We start from the raw sequence: 22,283 nt of genomic DNA on the forward strand, positions 1-22,283 counted from the left end.
ACCCAGTCAGTTGTTTTTTTCATTTGTAGTGCTGATCACTCTCTGAATGGATCTTCATTATTTATTTGTTCCTTTATCTCTGTCTGCCTACCTCTAGAAGAATATAAAGTGTAAGAGTGACCTGTTCACAGGTGTTTTTCCTGTGTCAGTGCATGGCACAGTAACTAAAGGAATGAATCTCTACCTGGGAAATCCTTCAAGATTCTTACATTCACTCAGCAAATATTTGCTGAGCACCTCCTATTCACTAACAGTGCTTCTAGACCCTGGGAATATAGCAGGTGGTAGGGGGAAGAGTACAAGATGCACACATAACCTCATGGCCTTACATTTAGTAGGTGAAACAGTAAAAAAAAAAAAAAAAAACAAAAGAAAAAAAAACCAAAAAACAAAACAAAACAAAAAAAAACCATGGGAAAAGATATGAAACAGTGGTAAGTGCCACCCAGATTCTTAAGATACAATATGGTGACAAAATGGCCACAGGTGGCTACTTTTGATTGAGTTGTCAAGAAAGGCCTCTCTCTTTGACAAAAAGGTCTGCATTATAAGTAGACACTATCCAGAAGCATCTCAGCGAAGAGCATTCTAGAAAGAGAAAATAGCTAAAGCCCAAACTCTGAAAAAGGGAATGATTTCGATGAGTTAAAGGAACAGAAAAGGAAGTGCGTATGGCTGGAGCTAAATGCTCAAGGGATAAAGTCGTCAGTGACAAGGTCAAAGATAGGCAAGGCTGAAATCGTACCTGCTTTGCAGGATTCAGTCAGATCTTTGGATTTGACTTTGGGTGAAACAGGATGATGGCAGAAGATTTTTAACCAAAAAGGAAGATCATCTAATTTAAGTATTTAAGCAGACAACTCTGGCTTTTCCATGGAAGACAGAATAGAGATTGTTGCAGAAGTGCAAGTGAGAAATGATGGGAGACTAGGTGGTGGTCATGGAGGTGGAGAGAAACAGATAAGTTCAGAAGCATTCTGTTCCACATGTAGGCTAGTCCATGAACTTCTCCTGGCAGAAAGCAGTCTTTCCTCCCTTGGAGTCCCCACAGTCCTTTGTACCTTATATTATGGCCCTTACCTTCCTCTACATGGCATTATGATGATTCCTATGTTTTATTTAGTTTAAATCTTTGTTTAATCCCCAACCACTAGTGGCTAAGCTATCATCCTTGTGCCTCCTGTAGACATGGTACATTGCTGTCACCTGGGATGTAGTCAATGAACAAATTTTTGTGGGAGTTGAAAACAAGAAAGTGATTTGACAAAGCCTGCCAGAGAAGTGGGAAGGAAAAGGGAGAAACAATGGCACTATTATCCGGGTGGGGGAGGGTATATGCCTCAGGGGTGGGGGTGGAGTGTGTACAGGAGACATGGTAGGGCTGTGACCACTCAGCAGCACCTCAGTGGCTGCCTGGAGAAGGTGTTCCTTTTTGCATTTCTCCTTCCCAGGCTCATAAGCTGAATACAAGTACATCCCTCAAGGTTTGGTGCAAACTACTCTGCCATTTCTAGGCATTGCACAGATAGCTCACTATTTAAAGAAATCACAAGTTTTTGAAGTTCTGTCCATTGCATCCTATTTTCATGGCCTCCTGTTTTCAGTCAGCAATTGCTATAATGTCCTGGTGCCATCCACTCCCATAAGAATTGTCTAGCCAAGCAGCAGTGCACTTGGCTTATTAATGCTCGTGGAATATATGTGTGCTGAAACAGGGTTATTGGAAACTTCTCCATGTTATTTCATACTAAATATAGCATTCACACTTCCAGGTGAAACTATCCGGAAGCAGAGAATGTCTAAGCTCAGACACTTTAAAGAAGGTAGGCTAGCATTTGCTGACCTTTAACTTTGAATTAAATTTAGTTCCTCATTCTCATTAAAACCTAATTGCCAAATAGCACTCTACTCTGATTAATAAAGTTTTCTAATAAGCATATCACTTGCTAGCACTCTGCCGAAGTAGCTGAAATCTTGAGCAGGGCTAAAGGGAGAACTGCCAAGTGGAAATATTATATCCTATATCCGGTAAAATCAAAAGCATTCTTCTTGTTGTTAAGTCAAGTCCAGCTCCGGGGAAAAGAGAATGGACTATGATGTTATGAATGGGATACGGTCACTGCCCAGGAAGTCGGTCTAGCAGAAAACTTAGCCCTCAACCAGATGTTCCAGGTTAATTTAGAATCTAACACCCACATTTTGAAGACTGCCAGTTCATATTTTCAGGAGAAACTGGTTGGATCTAGCAAACAGGTTTAGGGACTTAGGGAAGATGGACAGGGAGGTAGGTTTCCTCAGGGTAACTGGGAAGATTTTAGTGCTTATCCATTGCCTTTGGGCTGATGTCAGAACTTCTACCCTAGTTCAACTCAAGGCTTTGATCTTCCTTAAAACATGGGTGGTATGGATGTCTATCTCTGTGAGTTAATGCTTTGTGGATGGGTTTCGATGCCAGGAGGGGAAACTGCAGAACCTGTGAGCCTTGGAGATCTGGTAGGTGACTAGGTGAGGTGGAGTGGGGCTTCTCAAACAAAACCCCTCCAATCTAGCCTTGAGTTGGGATATTAATGGTACTGAAGACTGGTCACTGATGGCCAAAAAGGAATTGTTGAGTGTGTACTGGATACAGAGTGCTGGCCTCTGTGCCAAGGTTCCAGAAGAAAATTATGAAACTTCCCTCAGAGAAACTAGAAAGCCTTTCCCTTTCCATCTATTTTATGAACACTCACCTTGCAAACACACTCATAGTTCAACAATGGTAATTCAGGCAGATAAGGTGGATATTGTTTCCCACACTGGCGCGCACTATACTGAAATCTTAGGGACCATAAAAATTGAATTCCTTCCTTCTGACCTCCCTAGACACAAGAACAAGAATGAGAGGCTAACATCATATGCTTTTAAAGTGGTTTTACTGAGCAAGAGTCTGACAACAAGGAAGATGTCTGTTTACTTCTGGAATGCTTTTCAGCTGTAGCCATTTTATTGCTTTTGTTAAAACCAATGCCTCCAATATTTTCACTTGAGATGTTTAGATATATTCCACAACTGCACACTTCAGGGCAGCTGAACATTAAAAGAGGATTCATACAGTTGAGGTATGACTCAAATTTTGTGGGAGACGGCAGCTAGAATGGCAAAGGGAGTGAACCTATAAAAAATTCAGGAGCAATGTTGCCATACACATCCCCCACTCTGTACCAAAGAGAATATTCAGAGTGGCTGTAAAAATATACAAGCCAGACTCAGTGCCAGTGTGCATTGATCCACTCATAAAATAGTTTAGATAACTAATCACGTAATAACCTGAAGCACAGTCCTGTTGTTTAAAAGGGGGGACATGCAGCTAACGTGCAAAAGGGAACATTAGCAGAGTTCAGAACTAAGTCCTCCATCAGGACTTCTTCACGTTGAGGCTTGACACCCTGCAATTTGACCAACGAAGGCCAGACATAGTTACTGAATTTTGTTTGAAGTGCACCTTCACACGGCACCAACTTGGAATCCACCCACAAATAAAAAGAAATGGGAAAACACTGTGGCCCTGGACAAGCAACAGATGTTTTCATGACGCCACCAGAACACACATGGCAAAAGGTTAATATTTTGGAGGGAAAGAATGCTAATGCCGTAACCACAAAATAACATGAGACAAATGGCACGATTAGGAGATGAACTTCACAGCTAATAAATTTGATAAATGATTCCTTAGTTTTACAGGGAGATAAAAATGGCTCATGTGGGACCTAAAACCAAAACTTTACTTTCAAAGTCTTTTGCATACTGTTACTCTAATAGAAGGATAATACAAAATTCACTCATGCTAAAGGGGAAAAAAAAAAGGACTACAGGCAGATGGTCCAGTGCTGGAATAATTATGCCATGCATATAAAACATTTTCAAAGAAGTTCAAAAGATGTAGCATCAGAACTCTCCATTCCACATTCACTGCTGGGGTTTGGTACTTGGAAAAGTCACAGGCGACTCAGAAATTCATGCATTAAGGGTAGTGATTGGAAACAAATGGAGTGAGAAGCCTACTTAACATGGTTTTTTGCTAGCAATTCTTCTAAGGAAAAAAAACTAAAAAGCAAACGTCACCATTCTACTTAATGCATTTGTTAGAAAAATGTTAAATTAAGTCATTTGCAGTCAAAATGAACAAATTGGAGGTCTGCCTAGGTGCTCCGGTGGCTCACCCTACATGCGTTCCAATAATGTGTGGTCTGGCTAAGGAGATAGCTAATTGACTATTGTTCCTTCCATTGCTTGTCCGTTAGGATAAATCCAGCTTGTGGACACTGAACCTTTCAAAGACAAAGAACTGAATTAATTTTGTACTTCTACAGCGCTTAATAAATCTGACACTGTCTGGTGGTTTTCTTCATTTTCGACCACTTGACAGCTACTGTGATCACAAGTTTCAGAGAATCTATTTTCGTGTTAAAATTAACAGCAATAAAACAAGCTAAATGGAATATGACCAAATCGCAGAGCTCGTCATATCATGGAATTTCAAAAAGAATCCTGGAAGCATGTTGGAAAGGATTTGTATTCTGTGCATAAATTCAAAAGGCTGCTCAGAATCAGAGGCATTCATTAAATATCAAAACAAATATGATGCCACTTCATTTGCAGAAGCAAACAGTATTCCTATCACCAAGGAGCAGCCCTGTATGGTCGAGGCTCCTCACAGTAAATGCTCAGGACCTTTTCTTTCTTAGGCTGACATTTGTATTGAATCAAGTAAGTTCTTCTTCATAATTTTTCTTTTCTAATGGATTTTCCCCCCCATATCTGTTTGCAGGGGGGAAGAAAAGCAAAGGGCAGCAAAACCAGCCTTAAGTGCTTGGCAAATGATCTTCCTGAATCTGGACCTCATAAATCCTATAAAATGTTATATTTCAACAATAGGCTGCAAAAGCTTTTCTCTCTGCAATGATGAAGCCTAGCTTCAAAATTTATAGTTTCATCTCAGAAATGGACTATAAAAAGAGACCGACCTAGCTGTCTATCAACTAAGCCTGACAATAGCAAATAAGGTGTGAGTTTTCAATGTCAAATATACATTTAATATTAAAATTCTCAGATTAAACATTGCAAAGGGGTTTCCTTTGCAACACATGCTGATGGGAGTGGTGATAGATGGAGCCTGGGTTGTCATAGCAATGTCCAGACCCTGATGTGACATTTCTTTCACTAGCTACTGGGAGGGTCTTATTTTTCTAATACTGCCTATTCAAAGGGATGCTATTCTATTAGGGGTAAGGGTGAGTCAATTAAAACAAGATCCAAACAGATGTAGCTTAGTTCTCTGCTTAAAAGACCCAGGTGTGTAATCATTCATTTTTGTCAAGAGGGGTATACAACCTGCATCCAAATCCGTCTTGATAAATCCAAATAGATTTTTTTGAGGGAAGAAACAGAGGTTGATTCCAGTAACTGTTCCTCCTGGTAATGGAACAAGGCTGAGGCAGGATGAAAATTTCTAATGGTAATTTGGAACAGACCTCAGCTTCCATAAAAATGCTTTACCTCACTAGGAAGCTAAGAAGTTCAAAGTGAAATGATAAGGTACTGTTTTTCACCCAATTAGCAAAGATTTACGGGGGGAAAAAGAGATACTATTCAATGTTGTCAGGTATGGGGTGAAATGAACTGTCTCCTATATTGCAGGTGGAAGCATTGCTTCAATTTCCCTGGACAATCGTTGCCACTATGTTGTAAGCCCTTGATGCATTTCCCTTCTAGGAATCCTAAGGAAATAATCCAAGCTGTGTAGGAGGATATATGTACAAAGGTGTTTATCAGAAAGTAATTTATAACACTGGGAACTTTGAAATGTCTTGCCTACCATAAAGGAAAAGGTTATATAAATTAAGGTACCATTATGCAATGATGTATAACCATTAAAAGGGATGGTTTTGGAAAGATTCAGTGGCACAGGAGAAGAGCAAAATACAATGATAAAAAGGCAAGAAGCCAAAATTTATATATGCATGTCAATATTATATATATACATACATATATACATATGGCAGCAGTAGGCACAAATACAAATTATATGTTTTATATACCTGGATATACACAGAAACAAGACTGGAAATAAGCCTCTAAAATGTTAAGGAGGGTCAAGTCTAGATTGTGGGATAATTAGTGATTTGATTTTTGTTTTCTGCTTTAACTTTTGGTTACTAAAAAGTTAATATAAAATAGTATAGAAAACTTAGAAGAGTATAACTTTAACAAAATATACAAGGAAGGTATATAGCATTGGAGCCAGAACTGAGTATCCTGGGTCGAAATTTGGTACGTATTAATGGGGTATTTGGGGAAGAGGTTTTTCTTCTATCAGACTTAATTTCCTCATCTTCTTTACAAGGAAGAAAGGTAGTGGTGAAAATGCAGGAAGACCGTGTGAAAGTGCTTTTATACTCCATAAAGAAAGCTACAAATACTAGTTACTTTAAATTTAACATGGTGAGAAAGGGAAAGAAAGCATCTCACTGGGGAACCACGAGAGGTTGTGGATTAGGGTTGCAGAAATGTAAATTTGGTAGTGGAGGGGTCATTTAAATTTACCAAAGGGAAAAATAGTTCCCCACTCATAAGGTGCCAGATCGAATGGCAAATTTCAACCCGTATACTCAAAATGGCATGTTGGGAAATGTCTAGGAAAGAAGCATTTCAGCAAGTGCATGCTGCCTCCTGCTGCATGTTATTCCAGTCCAGTCCTACTAACCACGTAAGATACCATCAACAGTAATGAGTGAAACATGCCCTACTGTCGGGCGGCAGAAAACTAGGAGCATATAAACAATTTGGTATTGTAAAATCCTCTAATGGAGCTTAATAAGAGAGCTAACATTTAGACACAACGGGGCTGAGACAAGATGTGACAGTTGCCATAACACAGAATCTCATTACTTTGTTGGTCGTCTGACTCATAAATAGAATTTTAAGTTTGTTTGTATTTTTCATAAGTGATTCATGAAAAATTAACCTGTGATTTGAAAGGCAGAATAATGCAGTGGGTAATATGCTAAATTTATGAAAGCAGTCCTCTTTTTATTAATGAGAAGGGAGAGGTTTTAGAGGTTTGGCAGTTGAAAATTACCATGGGAGCTGATTATAGTGGGAGATGGGGGGGGGGGTCTATGGTGGGAAAACTAACATAGGAGACTTCGTAGCCCAGAACTCTCTTTATTTTATGAGTGTCTCAAGGAGTTACTTGCATTTGTGAAAATGCCAAACTTCTGGCTCCAATGGGTATTTCAGCTCTCATTTTTGGTCATTCTTTCTTTTTCAGAGTTTTTGGTCATCAGTTGCCATTCCCTCAAATCCAAGGATTTGTCCATTTCTTTCTTTGTTCCTGTCCCTTTCTTTTCCCTCTATTCAACTTCTCATACTCTCACTTTCTCCCTCCTGAGGATCACAGAATCCCAGGACTGGAAGGGGCATCTAGAGCTCATTCTTCCTTCCATTTATTTGGCTATACTATATGTTTGAGAACTAACCAAGGTTTCAAATAGTGCTCCAAGAACCTGAGAACTGTGGGACCACTTTTTAGCATCTTGTTTTACTCCACTTGGCTTTTGCTTCTGGGAATTTTAAGCATCGAGTAAGTTTTAAGGATTGAGAATTATTATTCCTTGACAATGTATAGGTGAGGTCTCGAAAGAGACAAATGTGTAGAAATCAACATAATTTATTTATCCTCTCCCCTTTATAAAAATATTTTATTTATTTATTTATTCATGAGAGACAGAGAGAGAGAGGCAGAAACATAGGCAGAGGGAGAAGCAGGCTCCCTGCAGGGAGCTCGATGCAGGACTCCATCCCAGGATCCCAGGATCACGCCCTGAGCCGAAGGCAGACACTCAACCACTGAGCCACCCAGGTGTCCCTAGCCTCCCTTTTATGGTACAGATTATATCATATATTATATATCATCACATACTACATCTGACACAAAATATTCATTATAAAACTCAATATGGTGGCCTGTATGTACTCCAAAATCAAAACTTAACAGCTTAGCAGTGGACAAAATCTAACCTATACTATTTTGCTGATTCTTTATAAAGTGAACATCTTGGCTCTAATCTTAAGAAAATGAGGACAACTTTGAAAGGCACTAAAGAGAAAGCGTGTGTGTGTGTGTGTGTGCAAATCTAGAGAAGGGTGAGTTTTTCTTCTTACCTTTCCATGACTTCATGAGTTGAGCAGACAACTCAAATTATACAGTTTACATATCCTATGTTACTTTCAGAGAATAACAATATGCATTAATCTATTTACACCTTTCAAAAACCAGCACAGGAGAAAGAAATCTAATTCCAAGACTTTAAAAGCATTGCTGGCTAGAGGGAAGCCCAGCTAAACAAAAGAGCCCTCAGACACACTGCACGCTGACAGAGACCAACCGTGCTCTTGTTTGTTCCAAGTAAGCTGAGTGACGATTCCCTTTTCCCTACAACTGTGTATCACTGGGTTAGTGATGCTTTTGTAAAGAGGGTTTGACAACAATGGAGAGTCTCCTGCCTGCTAAACAAAAAGTGACAACTCCATTTGAAAGCTGTCCCTAGATATATTTTACGTGCAGAAATTATCTGTGACAGTCCCAATCAAAGTAAAGTTTCATTTCAGTTGGGACATAAATGGACAATACAGTATATGTTACCTTGAATGTTACTGTTTTGCCCAATTAATGGTTAAGGTATTTTCTAGTGAGTTTCTCATAGGTTGCTATTTTTAAACTTAGAAAGTAAAAAACGAGTTTTCGCTGATAATGCCCTTTTTGTGTAAGCTAATGCTTACAAGCTAAGCTAATGTAATTTAGGAAAAAAAGTGTACGTAGAAACAGAGGTTGAATAGATCAATATGAAAACCTAGCTTAAGTTACATAAAATGAAATATGGAATGTAAAATAGAAAATGATAAACCATGTTTTTACCTATGGATCCACAGGTATACATGTGGGCAACCTTACTGTGCCCAATAACAAACATCAACACGGATTCACCTACAAAGACGAAACTGTAAACAACACTTCTAGTCTCTGAATTAAAGGGTATGAACAAGGATGCAACTTGCAATTTGTCAAATGTCAGACTACAAGGATCAATGCTCCCTTCTGATATCTGATACACATCATTCCTGGGCTTAAAAAATCAAAACAGACTTTGTTTTAAAGAATATTTTCATGCTCACCTGCCTATTATAGGCCAGTGTGCTAAGAAATCTATTTAAGAGTTTCCCATGATTTGGTGGTAAATTCCATACCATTTTTCATACTATTTAATATAGACCCAAACATTATTTTCTCTACCTTGGCCCACAAAGGACTCTATAAACTCTCAGAAGGCAAGGCCCACAGCTGTTTGAAAACTGACTTCATCAGTTTTATAGGTATGTCTTCAATAGATTCCAGGCCAGAGCAATTAAGTGGGGAAGGGGGCAGAGACTGCCCTGGAAATACTGAGAGTGACTTGCCTATATTCCTGTATTCCACAGTCCTTGCCTTTCCTTGAAAGGTTTTGATATTATTATTGAATCAAAGAGATTCTCTTTTATCTTTTTAAAGGAACATTTCTATAAAAGTAAAGTTTATAATAGTATAGTTACAAATTTTGATATTCAATTGCTGTAAGGGGAAAAAAATCACAAAGTGTGTGTGCGTGTCTGTAAAATTCCACTGCCAAAAGCTTTTTACAATTTCATAACCCAAGTTCTCATTATCTAAGGAGAGGACCACCTGGATAACAGATAAAAGAGATTTCCAATGTGAGAGTTTAGGGAGCTTTACACTAATGTTCTAATTCTTGAAATCTGGGTTTAGGGTGAAGCATTCTTGCAGCAATAAGCAGAGGGAGAAAGAGGATGGATCCATGGCACTGTGGTTAACAAAGAAGGTAGCAAAGAGGTCTGAGATGGTCAGAGAAGCAAAGCTCAAAGGGAACTCAGGGGCCTCGTAAAACAAATGGTAATGAAATTAAAGATTTATTTTTTATTTGATTGTTAGAGCTACTGTAGAGAGGAATAAGAAAGGATAGGCCACTGCTGGGAGATGCTTTGACATGATAACAGCACCAGAGAAAAGGCAGAGCAACCTGAACTCCTATTTTGCTCCCATTAAAGAATCTCAAAACCATATAATTTTGGAGCTAGAAGGAAGTGCTGAGATCACATAGACCCACCCTCCCATCTTTACAGATAGGGAAAGATGCAGAGACATTAAGTGACTCATCTGGCATCTCCATCAAGGGAAGACAGAAGGGAGCCAGAAAAGAAAAGGATGGTAGGAAAGAGAGAAAAATATACCATCCAAGATGCTTTAAAGGCATCCCAGTTGTCAGTACTCACAAATTATGTCCGTGGTTTTGAAAGAGCTGGGAGGTGTGCCCTTAGAAGCATAGATGGTATCTCTGAGAAATTACAGACCATGAAAGATGTGTCCAGATACTTGGGGTGAGCAAATCACAGCCAATTTTTTTTTTAATGGCCAAAGCAAATTCTAGAAAACTAGAGATCAATAAGTTCAGTGCTCATTTCAAGCAAAATTCTCTGGAATATAACAGTAGAGGTGACTGGAGATCAACAAGAGTCAAATATTAGGCATGGGAAGGAGAGTTACAAAAATGTAATTGCCAACAAGAGCCTTTTCTCTTGGTGGAGCAGCTGTATCAAGCTGACTATAGTTTCTTAATAGTAACTACTCCTTGTGTCCTTAGGAAGTGTTTGAGGCAGAGACCAGATGGAGGAAATAGTGACTTGTGTGTCCTGGGAAGTCTTTAACCAAGGGGACCTTGGTGAGGAGGCATTTCTTGGCAGAACAGAAGTAGGATATGCCACCTCAATCCTGAGAAACAAGGGTCAGGAGAAACCTGTGGGATCACTGAAACTCAAACATCAGAGCAGATCAGAGAGGAGAGACAATCAGAGGGAGGCCGTGCTGACCAGGAAGCCAGACAAGTCATATTAGCCTAGGAGGTTGGCGAGCCCAAGAGTGTGACAGGAAAGCTCCATGATCTTAAAGCCATGCAGCTAAGAGTAGAGCCACTTATATTCATTCACTTTTTCAATGCATATTTACTGAATACAAGATGCTTCAGGAACTATGCTGGGATTAGAAGTAAAAATATAGTTCCTGCTTCAGGATCTCATTGAGGAAATAAACAAGTAATGTCTGGGCTAAATCCTGAATAACACATAGGGCTTCACCAGGAAAATAAAAACAAAAAGCAAAAAAAAAAAAAAAAAAAAAAAACAGGTACAGAGAGAAATGGCACTATGTTCAATTAGAGCAATGATCTTGGGTCATGAAACTGAAGTTGGGGGCCTTAGAAAGTTGGGAGGATAGGGACAAGAAGAGCATCAAACAGAGAGCTGTATTTTGAGACGCATCAGTAACAGGCAATGCATGTTGGGAGCAGAAGATCACGTTCCCTAGTTCAGCCACTATAGCACCCCAGATTGAGCCTTGTCCAGCTTAGAGCAGCATGTCAATGGGAAAGCACAATGGATCAAAAGAAGTGTGTAAGGAATGTTGAATCCCACAGCATTTCCTCACTGGGGAAATGCAGAGCACAGACATGACAACCAAGGTCACCACTGGCTACCCAAGACCCATTCCCATGGATCTTCCTGGGAAAGAGTCCACTTGTGGGGCTGAGGGATATGGAAGCCTCAAGAAGGTTCTAAATTTCTAGCTTGAGCAAGCACCTAAGTAATGGTACTCTATATTGATGTGTCACAGATACAAAATAGCAGCAATAGTAGGCAAGAAAGGCTTGTAATTAAAAATGGGTATTAATTAAGTGAAGATCAAGTCTGTCATTATAAAATTCTAGAGACATGACATCTTGAGAGGATGATCAGTTTAACAAGAATAAGAGTTAAACTCATGGAAAGAGATGGTTCTGCTCTAAAGCACTTTCTTCACTATTCCTGGCTGAATGAATATCATTGGTGGGGGGAAGGATTGTAGTTAAATGAGAATGTTACACTGCTGTAATTAGTTACCTTCTACCTGAGTTAGCAGGTGACCAATCTTGATTCATGGGGACCAGGTGTCCTGTCTGAAGGCCAGGCTCCATCCTCCTGTCTCAGGTAGAGCCTTTTAGGCTGGGCTGGATCATTGGTCTGTCTCCCTTCCAGGCAAAACAAGGACAGAGCTGGGATGTGACTAGATTTGCACCTTGTCTAGCTCAGCCCATTTTGAGGTTACCTCACTACGTGGCAGCTGAGACTTAAATTGGGGTACATGTTTCTACAGACAGAAAAGGCAGGGCTGATTTGTCTGTTCCCTGGGAGAGAAAATTGTTTACATGTCTTTTTTAAAAAAGATTTTATTTATTTATTCATGAGAGACACAAAGAGAGAGGCAGAGACACAGGCAGAGGGAGAAGCAGGCTCCATGCAGGGAGCTTGATATGGGACTGGATCCCAGGACCACAGGATCACAACCTGAGCCAAAGGCAGATGCTCAGCTACTGAGCCACCCAGGCACCCCTACATGTCTTTTTCTTACTCTAGCCCATAAACTCTGTGAAGGAAGGAAAAGTAGTTCTTACCTAGCGGCAGGTTTAACATAAGAAAAAGTTTTCCACCATAGGTGCTATCCTTAAATGAAAGAGTTTTCTCATTACCCTGGACTCCCTATCTGGAAAACTTCAAAGTGAAACATCAGCCACCATTGGAAATATGCTGAAGAGATTCTGGTATTTCAATATGGCAGCCAATAGTCACACATGGCTATTGAACACTTGAAATGCCGCTAGTCCAAATTGAGATGTGTTGTAAAGTGTAAAATACACACCAGATGTTGAAGACTTACTATGAAAAAAGAAGTATAAAACAGTTCTATAATAGCTGTTTTGAACATATGTTGAAATTATATTTTGCATATATTTGGTTAAATAAAATATATTATAAAATGAGGCTACTAAAAATTTAAAATTAAATATGTGGTTGACATTATATTTCTCTCAGAGCTGCTCTAAACTAATGTCAAGCTGTCCAACTGTCCTGACATCAGGTTGGGCTTAGTAATTCTGTTCTTGATTTGACTATTTCCTACATAGAGAAGAAAGTCTCATTAATTGAGAACATCTTCCCATTTATTATAATCCAGTGGCATTTCCCATAATTAATAAATACACTGAAATGCAACTCAACCCCCAGAAAAAAATTCGTTTTCTCTCTCTTCACTGTTAAACATGGTTCTAATGGTGTCAACTTTTGTTGTTATTGTTCAAAAAAGGGGATAAATAATTTAATCTAAAATACTGGCATTCAAACAAAAACATCTAAAAGGACATACTCTAGAAACTTTTGTGTTTGTTTAGGGTGCAGGTCAATGAGGATGATATGTTTGATCAGAGAAGTTGAGATAGTATTTAATTAAAATATTACCAGTCCACAAATAATACGTTATTTTAATATGACTGCCTTTAAATCAAATGGTGGAATAAACAGAGCCACTGAGATTCTTAATTGAATGGGGTGTGGTGGGAACAGTGGATTACTTATTTGCAGTGATAAAGCTTTTTTTGGCAGGTTTGTAACAGCATTTGAGAAAAGAAATTCAAATTTATGCCCATTCAACTGTGGAGACAGAGCATGTTGCTAAGGTGCAAGAGGCTCCTTGGAGTGCAACAAGGGTCAAAACATGGACACTGATGCAGAGGGTAGCCTTTACAATGACAGTAAGACAAAAAGAAAGCCATATTCTCTCTTCCAGGAAACAGAACTGGAGCAAAGCCACAGAACATTCTGGCTTGTAAAGGAATGAGCTTTCTTGGCCAACTCACCAAAATGGGGAAATGACGGCTGAAACTTTAGAAGGTTTTAAAAAGATTTGCCACACATTTATTTTGCATGATATAAAAAAACAAAACCAAATAAGCATTGCTTTCTTCTAGTCTGCACCCTAGTTGATCACAGTGTGATCCCGGGACCAGCAGGGTGACCGTCACCAGGAGCTTGTTAGAAATGCAGAACCTCAGGCCCACCTAGGCCCTCTGGAATCAAAATCTGCATTTTAACAAGATTGCCTGGTGATTTGAATGCATCAGTTTTGAAAAGCCAAGCTTTTCCTTTGTAGAAAATATAGGTCTCTGTCACAGCTGCTTCCTTTCTGTCTGGAGAACCCCATGGAAGGTGACCTCCCCCTTCTTACTCTGTTTAGGAAAAGAGCACCAGTGAGTTAAGGATCCTGGTTGGAGGTAGCTTCCAACCCATCGCTGGTCAATTAATGCAGCTTTTAGCTGCAATTATTGGACATCACTGCTCCCCAGATGCTTCTGGCATCTGCGAACAAGTTTTTACCCTATCCTTTCAATGGTACCAGTTTTCTCCCAGAAGTACCTGTTTTCTTTTCTTTTGCATCAATTCGATTTTCACCAGAATGGAAAATGGAAAAGCTTTGAATTATCAGCTTTTCTAAAGTGAACCGCTACTGCCTTTTTTTTTTTTTTAAGTAGAAGGGACTTGCCACTCAACTGCCCATAATTGCAGAAAGAACTGTCATTGGCCTGGGACTATTATTCAACAGTGCTATTATCTTCCACAAGGAAAGTTTATAGAGTTGGACTTTATACACATGGGAGAAAAAAGAGTACAGACTGAAATAGAACTCTGGAGAAAGAAAACAATTTAAAAAAAATGAATACAGCAGTAAACATAGCACAGTGGTTAAGTGTCGAGGCTCTGGGTTCAGGCTACCTGGCCCATCCCTGATGACAGTGGGCCAGTCCCTCATCTTCTCTGCAACTCGGGTTCCTCATTTGTACCTCGGGGACAGTAATAGTACTACTTGGTCAACATTAAATGATATATGCAAAGCAATTAGTACAGCGTCTAGCCATAGCAAATTGTCAGTAATATTTGGTGTTGGCTATTATTACTAATAATCCTTAATTTTATTACTTATCAACACATACCATTGGGTTTTTGAGTTATATGACATTAGGCCAAACTTCAGTAAATATGTAGATGTAATTATAATAAAACAATTTCTTAAAATCACACGGAAATTTCAAATTACTCTTTGTCTTTAGACCAGGAGGAAAATGATGTTGGCTTATTAGAGATCTAACAAAACCATACCATTACAACTGTGCACGTACACAGCCTCACCATTACAAGGCACACCGGTGAACCTAGAGCAGCCCGGTGTCGACTAATTAACTTCTCAAGGCTTCCAGGGGGTCTCCTGGGTGTTCTACAGGTTCCACCAAGCCAAAGAAGGCTGGAGAAGAGGAAATAGGATTAACTTCTTGATTGGAAGGGTGATTAAACACTGGAACAGGATACCAAGGGAGGCTGTAGGATTTCCTTCTCTAGGGAACTTTTAAACAGGAGACACAACTGTCTGGCCTGCATGATGTGGGTCTTCTGCCTGGAAGCAGGGAATTGAAATGAATGAACTCAAAAAGAAAAATCACATTTTAATGTTAGTGTTTCTTTTTTTTTTTTTAAAGGTAGAATTAATTTCCTTTCCAAATTATAGGAAAATACACTGCTGCCTGTCCCCCCGACCCCCAGTGAGATTCCTCACTCCCCTCCTTTACCACTCTGACTGTACTTAGGGTGGCTGTGATTTACTTGTTGACATGTCTGTGTCTCCTATTAGACTATATGGTCCCTAGGACCAGGTCCTGGGAGGCTAGGACACTATCATTGCATAGGCACCCATGGATACCTGGTGCAGAAGAGTAGGGTGACTATTTAATTGCACAGATGGGATGGCATTTATAAAAAAGTCTCTGATATTCTCCTACACTCAATTTTGAGGTAGGTCATTCATTCATTTATTTATCCAGTATTTGTAGAGTAAAGCTATGACAAATGAATTCCAAAAATATTTTTACAATGCCTCCTATGCACAAAGTAAATCTTTCCCCAAAGAACCCATGTGGAGAGCTGGAGGTACAAAACCCATTTTTCTACTTCCACGAGGGCTAGCAGTTGCAGACTTAAAGAAGTACCCACTACAGGCTGAAAACAATATATGGCAATTCTTTACCTCTCTTACAGAATTAGAGTAGCTTCTTAAAACCCCCATGGGTTCTACATACTCTAACTCAGAACTAAGCAACTCATAGAAAAATAAAATATGCCTGGCTACCTGGGATGAAGGTTTTAGTGAAGATCCCTCAATATAACACTTTTCTAGTCCTGTTGTCCTCCTTGGCAGCTTTTATTCCAAAGGGCCATCCCTGAGGCTGCTGCCGTGGCTGCCTGGTGTGTGAGAGGGGTGGGCTTTCCTACTTCAGGAGGCCTGCTTTGTTAAAATGCTCTCTTGGTAAGCAGAAAGGCCACAATCTATCAGGATTTCAGTTCAGCATGCAAGTGACTGGCCTATAAACATAATTTTTTAACAGCTTTTCTTCAGCAACTCTGACTGTTTAATTAATCTTCAGCCATTAACCATTCATTTAAAATGCCACTTACGAAATCTTAATTTTGCACATTATCAGCTGGTTCACAAATAGCTAAACCATGAGCAGAAGCGTAATGATCTCTCTCTCCCTGTTCTTAGAGCTCACCAAGCTTATAGCCAATTTTGGCTTCTTAATTAACCATATGCATATAAGCACTTAAATTAAATGACAGTTTTTTTTTTTTTAAAGAATTAATGTGCACTGAAATGTTAACACTGACATCATTCTGCTGCCTGTCGAAGGGCTGGAAAGCACTGCCTGGCCAGGCCACAACTACTCTGGATGCCCAAAGGTGATGCAGGTATGAGAATATTCCCATATCAGTTGAGTTGTCCTTACTGACGGCACCCTTGCAATGATATTTTGCATCCATTGTTCAAATTCTCCAACCTTTATGTTTTAAGAAAAATAAGAAATGTCATCCCCAAGACATTCTTTAGCACTGGGCATTCAGAAACAACAAATCCAGCAGCACATCCTTTTTCAGTGGTTGACCCCAATTAGGTGAGTCAGTTCAAACCAAATAAAAGGGCAGGGAGGGACATTCAGGGCAAAAAAATAATTGTCAGCTGATGCTGAAATGACTTTTTCTCTGAGTAGGCCTCTGATTATTAGAGCCCACAGAGAAATTACTTGCAATTTTACCGGTGTCAGCCAGGGTCAAGGTCCAAGTTAAAAACTGGGTGCAGAATTGTTCAGGATGGTTCATCATGGCACATGGAAGGCTTTCACCCATGATCTATGCTTGGGTCATATTTGAGATTTGATGGCTAGCCCCCGTCAAAACCACCTCCAAACTTCAGGGACTAGACTACGAGTCTGTAATTGATTTGACTGGTAGTAGTAATAGACATTATATTTTGGAGAATTATAGTAATCCTGGGCATTTTTCTTTTTCTAGTATCCAAATACAGAGATCCCAAGGATAGGCAAAAATGAGGAATCACAAATGAAAATTATGTTGCATCATCTATTAAAACTCCATGCTCCTGGAATGAGGAAAATTGTTAGAGTGTTCATTAAAAATGTTTTACAACACTGTGGGAGTGAAAATGGGAAAAATAGCAGACCGTTTTCTGAATCACAATGTGAATTGAGGTACAACACCTCTGAATTCATTAGACACGTAGGGTAGGTGACACATGGTGGTTATGAGCCTCGTTTTACTTATATCATACCTGTGCAAATTGCTGAAGCGGTTTTGACTGAGAATTCATGTGCAGGTGTCAAAAAAAAAAACTAAACAAACATTGACTGTAATTAGAAACAGAAATGTACTGATTGACGAAAGAACTAAGAACCAAACATGCGCATAAACAATTTGAGTTTCAGCAAACTTGGCATTTTGTAATCCTGTTAGCAATTCAGTTTTTAATCCAAGTAAGTACTTAAAATACAAGCATATCTTGACTCTGCAATTTCTGAGGCTGGATTCCAAGAGAATAACAATTCATCCTCCTAGAAGACCTTTCAGGCTGAAAGGAATTATCAGAGCTTTCCAAAAACTAATGTATAAAATCCACTAAGCTACATCGATTCTGTGATTCCTTCACTGATCATCAATTCATTTAATAAACATGTATTGGGTACCTACTATGTGCTAAATATTGGGAATGCAGTTCTTAAGTCAGTCTTGCTAACAAAAAGGTACAGTCCAATTAGGCAAATGTAGCAGTCACTCACAGAGTTTAGTTTTGATTTTAGTATGTTCCCTTCAAAAACTCCCTGAACATTTTTCTTTGTGTTAAGGAACTAAAGGCAACCGTCAAATTATGGAAAGAAGGAAGACACCTTAACCTAGTGCCTTAACCTGGTATGGAAGCCAGCAGCATCAGTGCCACAGGCAGCTTGTTAGACACATCAATTTTAGGGTTCCATCTCAGACCTACTAAGTCAGGAGCTCTGTGATTTAACAAGATTTCCAGATGATTCTGCAAGCTCATGTTTGAGAATTATTACCTTGGTTGCTTAAAAGTTTATCTTTAACCGCAGAAGCATACATATATCAGATTAATAAGGCATCTCATAGCCCTGAGAGTAAGTGATGGGTGGGAAATGGGTTAGGTCTTTGGGAGTTAGGATGCATGTTCCTGAATAGGCTGGAAGTGATGGGTGCCCTGACATGTGATGAAGAAAATGGGAACCTGCACTGTGACCTGCACTAGGACATACCTCTTGGTCCAATGAAGGAAAGGTGCCACGCTGACTGATTAACTCACCCGATTACTAAGCCTCTTTGTTCTCTACCTGATGTCCATAAGAGAAACTTCTTTCACTTCACATATGCCAAGCTCCTTTTCACATCAGGATTTTCTCCCCATGCTGCTCTTTTTTTCCCCATGCTGCTCTTTTGTCTGAAATGCCTTTCATTCCCCTTTCACCACCAAACTACTCTTAACTACTCATTCTTCTTGTCTCAACTTAAATGTCACTTTCTCATTTAATCCTTCCTTGATCCTTCACAATGTCAAATATGTTTATAGCACACTGTGCCTCTCCTTAGTAGTACTTATAATTAAGTATTTAATATTTGTCTCTTCTAGTAGATCTTAACTTCCATGACAGTAAGGACTTTGTCCAAATTTCACTCAACAAATATTTGTTGAATGAATGGGGATTTTTTTTTTCTTAGAAACTGTTTATTTTCCATCAATCTTATTTCCATTTTGTTTGTCTTTGTGGAAGAGAAACTTAAGACCACTCAGTGGCTGTTCCTACCCATTCACAGTGGCCTGAGCAGTGGGAGCTACAGACCAGGCTTCAGTGGCAGACTGAGTGCTCTAGTCTTCAGTAGGAAACTACTGAATAGGCACAGAGAGCACCTGCATGCCTTCAGACCAGTCTGCGACTTTAAGTTGAGTGAACTCAGGAGCTGGAGCAGTCCATTCATCCTGAAATTCCTCCTTGGTCATGGCCATTTCAGCAGTGGCCTGATCTTCCTCTCCAATCTCTTCAGGGTCTCTGTAGAACTAGATAGAGATCAGACATGGCTTCCCATGGGTGTTCACAGGAAATGGTGCCATGCATGCATAGAACTTCCCGGGCCATCATCCACCACACCAGACTCACTGAGTGAGCTCCCCTGTTGCAGGAGATGGCAACGTCCACATGGTGCAGGGGAGAGTCTATTACACAGAGCAATGATAGGTTAACATAAGATGCCTCTGTGAGAGCTGATGATCAGCCCTGGGATTAGTAACCACCAGAAGGCTCAGTTCCCAGAAGGCTGCCTGGATCTGGTTAGTGAAGTTTCCAGGAAAGAAGCAGACAACAATACGAGTGGCTCTGGAAGCAGCAGTGAACTTCGGCATAGCTCACTGGCCAGTATTCCTGGCCAGGGAATGAATGATATGGCATCGACATGAGCTGAGCTGATGGCAACAACAGCATGAGCTGCCAGCAGAAGTTTCTCCCAGGTTCCCTTCAAATTTATTTATTTATTTATTTATTTATTTATTTATTTATTTATTTATTTATTTAAAAGATTTTATTTATTCACTCATGAGAGACAGAGAGAGAGAGAGAGAGAGAGACAGAGAGAGGCAGAAACACAGAGGAGAAGCAGGCTCCATGCAGGGAGCCCGATGTGGGACTTGATCCTGGGTCTCCAGGATCATGCCCTGGGCCGAAGACAGGCACTAAACTGCTGAGCCACCCAGGGATCCCCTCTCTTCAGATTTATGATGTAGACTCTTCCTTTTGTATATGTACTGTTCCATTTGGAAGTCAATGTTGGTGCCTCCAAGGTGGGTTCTTGCTGCAAGGAATTTGAGGACTTCCTCTTCCTTCATTTGCAGGGTGTCAAGGGCTCTGGACATTTTGAAAGTTTCCCTTTAAGTTATTTTATTTTTTTATTTTTTATTTTTTTTTTATTTATTTATGATAGTCACACACACAGAGAGAGAGAGGCAGAGACACAGGCAGAGGGAGAAGCAGGCTCCATGCACCGGGAGCCAGACGTGGGATTCGATCCCGGGTCTCCAGGATCACGCCCTGGGCCAAAGGCAGGCGCCAAACCGCTGCGCCACCCAGGGATCCCTCCCTTTAAGTTATGATGGGAATGCAAAACCATGTGATAGGGACCCCTCCCCAGGTTGAATGAGGATCTATTAAAAAGTAAATTTTAATGGAACTCACATGAGTGTTAAAGAACCATGTTTCCTAAGCCCTGGCCTGGAGCTAAACAGGTTCAGGGCATATCATCAATGGTTCCTGTAATCCTTTTTTCTTATATTTTTAGATATCTCTATTCTCTACTTCTTCACCTGACTGATGTAGTGAAAGAGAGGGCATTTTAACAAACAGTGGTAGAAAAATGGGGGAAAAACATGACTAAAATGAGCATTCAATACAAGGCCACTGTGCTACAGGTTTGACATGCATCAACTCTTTACATGTCCAAAAATCCTATGAGATATGGTATCATTTTCACCTAGAGGTGAAGAGAGGCTCAAAGATGTTACATACTATGGCCAAGGACCACTGAGTGGTCGAATTAAGATTCACACTTAGGAACTTCAAATTCTATGCTTTGAAAACACTTGGAGATAGATAATAATCTCAAGAGAAGTAATAGACATTTAAACATTGCTCAAGAGGCAACATTATATAAGAAATGTCTTAATACTGAGAATATATTAAGTGTCCAATGAATACTATGTTAAGGTACCATCACTTTCATCATCCTTAATCTTGAAAATCATCCTAAATATTATGTTTCTAGAGCCTAAAGTTCATACCTGAACAGATGCTGGACATACTTTATTTGATATAGCAAGGTTTGGAGAAATTCTCCCACAGAAAAAAAAATGACCCAAAAGGAAGTTTATGAACCGAGCCTCTTCAAAACTGCACATAGACTCAAATGATCTGAAAATTATGACTGAAGTCTACTGCTTTACATTTCTTGTTTTCCAGTGAGTTAGTTTTGAGACTTGGAAATCATATACACTTGTGAAAGCTGTTTTCCAGACTTGAAACTGGAATTATGCACATATGAGCCTTTTGATACTGTAATATCCCAAATTTCTAAAATACTTAGATCTAGTTCTGTTTCTTTTTCTTGGCATTTCTTAGTTTTCATGCATATAAGTACCCAGATAAACCGGTTTTCAAGATACTTGCCAGCTTTCACCAACACTGGCCTCACTGCCAGAAGAAAAAGGCAGGAAGAAAGCGGCAGCAAGTAGAAGCTGTGATAGAAGTGGAGCACCATAAGATTAGCTATTCTTTATGGAACAACACTGAGACATGAACTATGAGAGAAAACAAATCTGTCCTCCCTCTTGTTCACCAAAATGGCGAGGATGGCCTCCAGGGTCTCTGAGTGAGAGCATGGTAGAGAGAGATAACTTCTGGAAATGATACTGATGTAAAGGTTCATGAGACCAATGTTCAAGAGCATAGAGTGATTGCTGTACTGTAGGGAATCAAAAAGAAAGACCAACATGAAGAAAACTGAATGCTAATGACCAATCTCTTCAATACCTTCTCCAAAATCAGTATATATTTAAATTCAAATCTATAATCATTTAGAGTGCCTACTATGAGTACCTACTATGTACTAGGTCCTTTACATATGGCTTTCATATGTATTTGTTCTTTTAGCCCATTAATAACAAAGTCTATTAACTATAAATTTACATTATTATGATATTAACACTTAGCATTAAAAATGGATAAGGGAGTTTCATTTTTGGTAACGGTGGAAGACTTTGCTGCATTCTCACTTTTGTGAGAAGAACTGGAATAACTGGACAGACATGGAAAAAAAATTAAAAAGCTGCTTGAAAGCTTTAGAGAGTTAAAGGAGCCAGAACCTGAGGGATCAAGAAT

At 39.6% G+C, this 22,283-nt stretch overlaps 1 protein-coding gene and 1 pseudogene across 5 annotated transcripts in view; both read right to left on the reverse strand.

The window, feature by feature from the left end:
• The window catches only part of PARD3B (par-3 family cell polarity regulator beta), a 979,753-nt gene that overhangs the window by 116,369 nt on the left and 841,101 nt on the right, over window positions 1-22,283 (reverse strand). The window lies entirely within an intron of this gene.
• LOC144306018 (small ribosomal subunit protein uS2-like) lies at window positions 19,140-20,266 on the reverse strand (annotated as a pseudogene).

The sequence above is a fragment of the Canis aureus genome, chromosome 36 (assembly GCF_053574225.1).
Source record: "Canis aureus isolate CA01 chromosome 36, VMU_Caureus_v.1.0, whole genome shotgun sequence".
NCBI lineage: Eukaryota > Metazoa > Chordata > Mammalia > Carnivora > Canidae > Canis > Canis aureus.